This window comes from Phoenix dactylifera, unplaced genomic scaffold, assembly GCF_009389715.1.
Source record: "Phoenix dactylifera cultivar Barhee BC4 unplaced genomic scaffold, palm_55x_up_171113_PBpolish2nd_filt_p 000141F, whole genome shotgun sequence".
NCBI lineage: Eukaryota > Viridiplantae > Streptophyta > Magnoliopsida > Arecales > Arecaceae > Phoenix > Phoenix dactylifera.
In genome coordinates, this window is record NW_024067697.1 from 6,915 (window position 1) to 15,816 (window position 8,902).

The 8,902-nt window shown below is 41.5% G+C and overlaps 1 non-coding gene across 1 annotated transcript; it reads right to left on the reverse strand.

Annotated features, from left to right (window-relative positions):
• Positions 1-8,099: 8,099 nt before the first annotated feature.
• On the reverse strand, positions 8,100-8,205 carry LOC120104912. Its single transcript, XR_005507269.1, has one exon. It is a non-coding gene; the product is annotated as a small nucleolar RNA R71 (small nucleolar RNA).
• Between the last annotated feature and the right edge of the window lie 697 nt (positions 8,206-8,902).

Genomic DNA, 8,902 nt, shown 5'->3' on the forward strand with positions numbered 1-8,902 from the left:
GTATCCAGAACAGAAATCCATCTCACATCTATATACTAAACGGCACCTCACGGGAATTCTACATCCGCGAAAAGCCGTACTGCACCTCGCGGGGTCTTACTATGCCCGGCGGCAAGCAGAATATAAGTCGTAGGACTGGCCGATCCTACGCCTAGGGCCGTGTCCCCCTAGGAAGGGACTGGGCTCCGCCCACCCAGAAGGCTACTATGTGCACAAAGGCCGATGTTCAACCTCCATCGACTATAGGTGTCCTGCAGATACTGCCAAGCCATGCATAAATACCATAATGCACCCTCCCAATACTCTACTAAAAAGGAGTATAATCAAGACTACCACTCACTTGATCATGACCCAATCATAAACTAACATCAGGGTTAGAAGTGAGGGTCAAGGAAGTGCAATACAACTCAATATACCACTAAAAAGGCTCTACAAATCTTTGAAATAGAGGAAATGAAATCAATTTACAAAAGAAATCATTTCACAATTCGGAATCAATTTGATTACTCATCAACCCCTCGTAATTCCTCTCAATGTTCCCTCAAATGCATGTACAGAATAATCAAGCATGGAGAATCAAGATTATAGAGGAATCTACTACAATATCAGTCAATATGCACAAGTGGAATCAATTCACACTTGGCGACATTCATGAAAATGAATTAAGAATGCTCATGGTGCAAAGTACATGACTCCCACTCACCTGTCAATCTGGCACGGCCTCGATACGCCTCCAAAACTTTATGGTAGGCAGTAGAGGGCTTCTTTTTCTTGCTCTCTAGCTTCTTGCCCAACTGTGACATGCATTTACAATACATTTAGTCTTGTATCAAGGGTCATAATCTACGTGCCAATTATAACATAGGGAAATTTAATTGATTCAACTTCTCCGTTCCCTAAATCTTTTCTTTTCTTTCTTCTTTTTCTTTTTAATGAATTAACTCACCATTTATGTGTATTAGAAACTCCCTTGCATGAGTACAAGGTCCCTTTTAGCTTGATCTAGGCTTAATACCCTATTATAGCATGAAATCCCCTATTTTCCACCCGGATGAACAGTAATCCGGACCGACAGCCGGTTACTTCATCCCGAGTTTGATCCACTTTTCAGACTCCAAATTTGATGAAATTTTTACCTAACATCCTACGCTCATAGAGAATTCCAGAATAGTAATATGCATCACTATCGGAGGCCGTTTGACCCCCGGAATAATTCGCCGAAGTTGGGACTTCGACACAGTTTTTCCGTAGTGCCGAAAAAATTTGTCGAAATCCGATTCTTCCTCTTTTAACCACCTCTACAACCCTTATCCGACCCCTCTAGACTACATCCACCCTTTGTATAGCCTAATATCATCAAAAGACTAGATAAGGATGGATATTTACCTTTTTCTTTTTGGAAATCGAGGTCCTTGCGTAGAGGGGAAGGAGATCTACACTTTTTCCTTCAGCTGGTAGCGCAACCGGGATCTCCTTCCTTTTCTTTTTCTTCTTCTTCTTCCTCTTCCTTTCTTCCTTTCCTTTCCTCTCCTTCTTTTTCTTCCTCTCTGTTGCCGTCTGAGAACCCTCCCCCTCTCCTCTCTGTTTCACTCCCGTGAGCCAGCTCAAACCCTCCAATTAAATCACATCAAGATACTATTCACCCTTTTTTTAATATTATTAAATTCTCATTTTTGCCCCTAACACTTCAACATATCTACTGTTATGCCATTAACTTTTAATTTCTTTCCAATTTTACCCTTACCACTTCAACGCATCTACAACTATGCCATTATCTTTTCATTCCTTCCAATTTTACCCCTAATATCAATTTTAAAGGACTATTCTATCCTTTTTTATATAAAAAAAATATTTTGGGGTTATTACATCCTCCCCCCTTATATAAAATTCATCCTCGAATTTAAAAGAGTAAATTACCTGATTACTCAAAGGGGTGAGTGTATATGCTCTTCATATTCTGCTCGGTATGGTATTGGGAATCAAATAAATTAGGAGTGTTTTACCTTCTATCTCTACCACATAGGTAGGATATACATTCTTCGCTTTTATACTATCCCCTACAGGTGTATTAATAGCTAAGGGAATATGCATCAATATCTTATCCTTAGCTAACTTTTTAGCAAAATAAGGGGACATAAATGAATGGGTAGCTCCAGAATCAAATATCACTCTAGCTTTAATCTTATCAATGAGAAGCGTACCTGTCACAGCTGCATTCGATGCCTGTGCCTCCTGTGGATTTACCGTGAACACCCTTCCTTGCCCTCTGCCTACTGGAGCTGACAGTTGAGATGGTCCAGCACTCTGCTGTGATGTTTGTGCTTGACCTCTGTCTTTGCCTACAGGCTCTCTACTACTAGGCCTATCCATCTGCACAGAAGGGTAGGATGCCAAAGGCACAAACTGCTGGGTGGCACCCTGCGGGCATTCTCTGGCAAAATGACCCGGCTGTCCACATCTGTAGCACACTCCCTGACCCATTCTGCATCTGCCAGGGTGCTGCTTCCACATATGCCACATACTGGCCATGATTGGAACCTAGATTCAGTTCTGGCCATAGTGACTGGAGGACGAGGTACTGATGGTAGAAAAGTATCTTGTGATTGACCTCTTTCCCTCCATTTCCTCTTACGTAGGGTAGGTGGAGCTGAGCGTACAGACTGCTCCGTCGGGCCCTCCGAGAGATCTACTTCCTCAGATCTACCTCTGCTGCTTTGCCCTTTCTCCATACTTATTTTTCTCTGTTCTCTTTCAGCTCTTTCTTCTTTATTTCTGGTCTCCCACTGTTTTTCTTTATCTATCAGCCTAGACAAGGTGGGGACCTCTACTGCCAGTACTGCATTATAAAGCGGAGAAATCAGACCCCGCCTGAATCTTTCTATCCTGGCAGCTTCAGTGGGGATGATGTAAGGAGCATACTTCCCCAATCTAGTGAACTCACGAGCGTACTCAGATACACTCATTCCGGGCATCTGCTTCAGCCTCTCAAACTGAAGAGCCCGATTTTGCCTCTCAGCCGGAGACAAAAACTCATCCATCACTGCTTGCCTGAACTATTCCCAAGTTGGAGGATTCCTACTGTACAATCTGTTCTCCACTTGTCTCTAGTACCAGTCCCAGGCATCTTCCTTCATTGTAAGCCCTACAAGTTCTATAGCTCTTGCATCAGAACAGGGCAGTCTCCGTATCATCTTTTCAGTCTCCTCCAAAAATCTCTGAGGATCTTCACCTTCTTCCCCCTAAACTCCGGGGTTCTGAGCCTAAGAAATTTCTGTACAATAATCCCCTCATCATCTAGAGTCCGCCTGGCCAAACTTCTTGGCACAGGTACAGGAGGTGGGATGGATACTACTGACGGGGCAGGAGATTTTCTCCGAGCAATCTGCTCCCTCAGAGCCTGATTCTCCGCCAGTAACTGTTCCATCAATGCATCTCTACTTCCTACCTCTCCTTGATCATCAACTCTCTGCCTGTCTGCAGGAGGAGATTTTTCTCTTTGGGGCTCGACATGTGCGAAACCCGCATCCAATGCTATATCTGGCTCCATCCTCTTTCCAAGACGAGCAGGTCCTCTCCTTGGAGGTATTCTTTATATGTCTCTAAAAGAGTTAAAAAGAGAGGGCAGTCGTTACACACTGAGTCATAATATATTTTATTGAATTGTAAATGACTCATAAATTAACATATAGAAAAACCTTATGCTCCATAGTATAATCCTATACTTAATCCTAACTCACCCTATTGCTCTGACAGGACTTTTCTTAACCTTTGCTCTGATACCAAGCTTTGTCATGACCCCCGCCCCGTTCCCGGCGGGCCGCCGCAACGGTCCTAGGGTGCGGGTAGGCATAAGGCCACCAGCCACCGCATAGAACCCTACTACCTATCAATCATCAATAAATCTTGAAAAATTTGGCATGATGCATGCACAAAATGATCACTTTTCCTATAGTGACCTGTCAGGATTATCTCAATACATACAACACACTACCTGTCAGAGCAGCAATCACAAAATCTGTCACATAATAAACCTGGACAATATATATCAATACATCATCTCAGGCATATAACTCATCTGCACACATATATATATACCTGCTTCCTAATCTATCCATGGTCAAACCCATATCCACAACAGGATCTATGACTGTAACTATGCACTATATACAATAGAAGGTTTATAATACACCAAAATGTATAAACCTTTATCTACATTATACTATACTATACTATACTATACTATGGAGCGGCACAGCTAGCAGGCAATCTCTAACCCTGCTCTTCTCTATACAATACCTGCCCTGCAATCAAAAACACCAAACTGGGGAGTGAGTATATAAATACTCAGTGAGTGGAGTAGAGAGTACTATGCACATGAGACCAGATATAATCATGGCTCGAGGTGAAATCTCAAGATCAATAACAAGATGAACATGATCTCAACATAAAGAATATGGAGTAAGTCATCAATACCACCACAATCAATATCAACTCATCTGAAGCATATATGGAATAATCAAGTAAACATATATGCTACTCATGAATATGCTCAACAGGTCATAGTACTGAATCATATAAATCAGGTGTCAATAGGCTGAATCATCAACAAGACAGCTATCGGAAGGTGGGTTTTACGCCCCAGGCGAACCAGCAACAACTCCCTACTGCCATATGCATATATCGAATTTGACACCACACTGATAAGTGCTTAATAATTTATAATTTAGTTACCTTTCCATAGCACTTATCAATATTTTTAAACTGATAAATACATATTTTACCATGAAATTGAACAAACATTGAAGTAAGTTTAAAATATGGTAATTATTCTCTTAAACTAGATTCTGAACTTGTCTCTCCCTTGGTTGCAATCTTTCATGAAAATTACAAAAAAATATATAAGGAGATTGTGTTGACCCGACTAAGGTTATAACTAAATGGGCTTTGGTCCTGATTTGATTGAAAGTTATAATTGTATAGGAAAATATTTGATTAACTCTTTTATTAAGTCACGGTCTGATCTGGTTGAGTCCAATCTGAAGCAGTTTAGTAAGAATTAAATGACATTGGGCTCGAGAACGAGTTCAAGCCAAATCAACAATCATGACCCACTTCAAACCCAAAGTAACTCCCAACCAATTCTTTACCTGCCTTCATATAAAATTTATAAATTTAAAAAAACAAAAAAAAAAAAAGAAAATAATAAATATAATAAAATAAATAAAAATAATTTCGGGGAATTCACTGTTCATATGAACAGTGTCCCGTGAAAACACTGTTCATATGAACAGTGTTACAAAAAAAATAATAATGTAAACAAGAAGCCACTGTTCATCTTCTCCCCCCGCAGTGCATCCGGGCCGTTCCCCTTCTTCCCATCGATTCCGCCTCGTCCTCCGCCTGTGACGCAGCCCGCAGCCGAGACCCAGCTCCGCCATCAAGCCGCGTCGAGGCATCTCCCCGTTGATCCCGCGGCCACCCACCATTCGGAGCGATCCTCCCAGCAGCCGGAAGTCACCCATCCGTGATCAAGGCAACGCAGCCATCTTCCTTCCTGCCTCTGCAACCACGGATCCATGTTCTCCACTCTTCCGGATCTCCAGCTCCTTTCAACGTCCCCGTGATCCCAGCGATCCTGCTTCCAAGTTTAAGCACCAGTCCAAGTTCCCAGCGTCCGTCTGCAGTGGTCCTCCAGCACCATTTCTTCCGCCGGTGATGCATCCCACGCTTCAAGCCTCCGCGTCTGCAAGCACTGTGACCCAAGGACCCAGCACCTCTTCCGTGATTTCCTCCCGTCGATCAAGCTCCCATTTCTTCCGCCCGTTTCAAATGCAGTTGGTGATCCCACGGATTGACGCCCTCCTTCCGTTTCCAAATCCCAGCCCCCAAGCAATCGGATCCCCAGCAATCACGCATCCTCTCCCTCTCGATGCTTCAACGATTGATCTATAAAAGGGAGAGAGGAAAGAAACAGAGGGAGGAGGCTCGGTGGAGAAGAAAGAAACAGGGGGGCTCTGTTTCGGTGAAGAAGAAGAAGAAAGCCGAGAGAAAGAAATAAAAAAAGAAGAGAGAGGGGAGGAAAGAGAAGAGTCTTGGATATTTTGGGAATTATGGGAGGTGATCAACTTCATTTGAGGATGGGAGGTCGTCCGGAAGCCATGCTCGGCTAAACATCTAGTCTAGGGCTGGATGAAGCCCTAGCAATGTATCAGGGCATTGTAGTTCTTATTTTTATTATTATTTTGGAGCTTGTTTAAATTCTTATTTTCAATGAAATATTCCTTTATGATATTTAAACTTTGAGCATGCTAGTTACTAATCATGTTTGCTAAAGTAGTCTAAGATGATCCATGCCTAGGAAGATGAAGTGTGCTGCATCCTAGATTAGCATGCTTAGGTAGACACTTCATGCTATACCGAAGATGGATCTTCCTAACACTCTTTATGTTTTTATTTTAAAAGGCTTATAGCCAAAATTGCATGCCTTCCAAAAGATAAAAATTAAGAACACAATCCTTGATGCAATGCTATGTGGTGGATTCCAAACCCTAGATCTATTTACTTTGATTAAATTTCAATTCGTACTCATAGATTAACTTAGTTGAATCAAGTTAGCAAATCCTTCTTTTTGATTTATTTTTAAAAGAAAAATAACTTGTCTCCAATCCCTGTGGACCGACACCCGTAATCACTATCCTACAGGATACGTGCTATTGCGTGGTTTATTTTCAAAATTGAAATAACCGATCAATTTTTGGCGCCGTTGCCGGGGATTGCTAGCATAGTTATTTTTCTTATTAAAAAAAAAATTATTTAAAAATTAAAAAAAAAAATTCTTTTAAAAAAAATTCTATTATTGTTACTTTTCTTATCTTCTTTTTCTCCCTTACTAATTTTTATTTATATTATTTGATCAGGAATCGAGGAAAAAATCTGGGATGATCAAAAGGAGAACTGCCGGAAAAGAAATGTTGTAGAGGTTTGCAAAAAAAAAAAAAAATTAAATTGCTGGGGAAATTCCCTTTGGTAACCTCTAAACTTTTCTTATTTAAATTAATTATTGGTTTGAAATTTTGTGGTGATTGTTTGATTTTAATTATAGCAAAATTGTGAATGCATGCTTGATACACATACACAAATCAATTTGCACATAGTAAGGGCAATCACCCCAACAAGATAAGAGCCGGATTTCATCACCGGACTCTTGCCCAACTTAGGTGAACTCAATCTCACATAGTGTCATCTTTAATTAAAATCAATTAGACGTTGGCTCCTAGGGACATTCGAGCTCAATAGGACGAAGATCACCGAAAGTTGCACCAATTTCGCTCTGTGGCTTAGTTGATGTCTAGGCAAGCTTTGTCCCTATAAGGGAGACAGTTCATCTGTTCGAGGCAAGTGGGTTTTAAGTGGGACCTTTGCGAACGCATCGTGACCCCTCCACTTACCTGGGAGCTTACCTGGTCAACTCGGTTCATTAGACCGGATTGGAGGCTTAGGTGACCTCTTCAAACCAGTTAGGAGCTGTCTAGTGATTTTAGGACAAAGACTAGGATTGATATGCTTTTCTCTTTTATTGCATGCTTGATTGATCAAGTACTAGTGTATGCACGGTAGTCGTTCTAGAGTACAAAATCTATTACCTTTTGACCCTGAAATAGAACGAACCCTTAGGAACATTCGAGCTAAGATCAAAACATTAGGATCATCCCCACCTCTTAAGATGGCTGAAGAACAACCCAAACTCTTGAGGGAATACTTTACTCCCACTATTTATACTTCCCCATCTTGCATTCGATTACCTGAGGTAGCAGCTGTACAATATGAAATAAAGTCTAGTGTGATCCAAATGCTCCCATCTTTTTATGGGCTCACCAATGAAGACCCATATAAACACCTAGATGAATTCCTTGAGATTTGCACCACTGTCAAGATTCAAAATTTCACTGATGATGCTTTAAAACTTAGATTATTCCCCTTCTCCCTTAAAGATAGAGCCAAACAATGGCTGAATTCTTTAGAAGCTAACTCAATTCGTTCTTGGGATCAAATGCAACAAGAATTCCTTAAAAAATACTTTCCCATAGGAAGAACGAACCAGTTTAGACGTGCCATTACAAGCTTCTCCCAAACCGAGGGAGAAGAATTTTATGAAACTTGGGAGAGATTTAGGGACCTAATCCGTAAATGCCCTCATCATCAAATACCTAAGTGGCAGCTAGTGCAATGTTTCTATGACGGTTTGACGGAACGAAACCGTCAGATGATCGATGCTGCATGCGGGGGGACTTTCATGCTTCGAAATGAGCATGAAGCATGGCAACTATTTGAAAATCTTAATGAAAACTCCCTCCACCATGCTTCGTGTTCTCGTCAAGCATCCCCGAATTTTCAAAGAAAAGGGGCCATTTGTGAAATAAGTCATTCTATGGACCTGTCTAGCAAGGTAGATGCATTGTCCCATAAGATTGACCAACTAATGATAGGAGGACAGGTCGTTAGTTCTTCCCAAGCACAAGTGTGTGCTATCTGTTCTAGCCCATCGCATCCTATTCATGAGTGCCCCTCAGCACCCCAATATCCCGAACTCGTGCAAGAACACATCAATGCTGCCCAAACACAGCCCAGACCGGGTAATGATCCATTTTCCAATACATATAATCCGGGATGGCGGAATCATCCAAATTTTTCTTGGAGGCAGCAAGCTTCTAATACCTCCCAACCCTTCCCCCAAAATTTTCAAAACCCTCAGAATTTTCATCTCTACCGTCCCTCAACTCAATTTCAGCATCCTCCTCCTCCAACCCAAAGAAATACAGCCTTTGAGGAGAAGGTGTTGACTGCCCTTCAAGGTTTGGAGGCAAATACACAACTATTGCACTCTCACACACAATCAATTGCT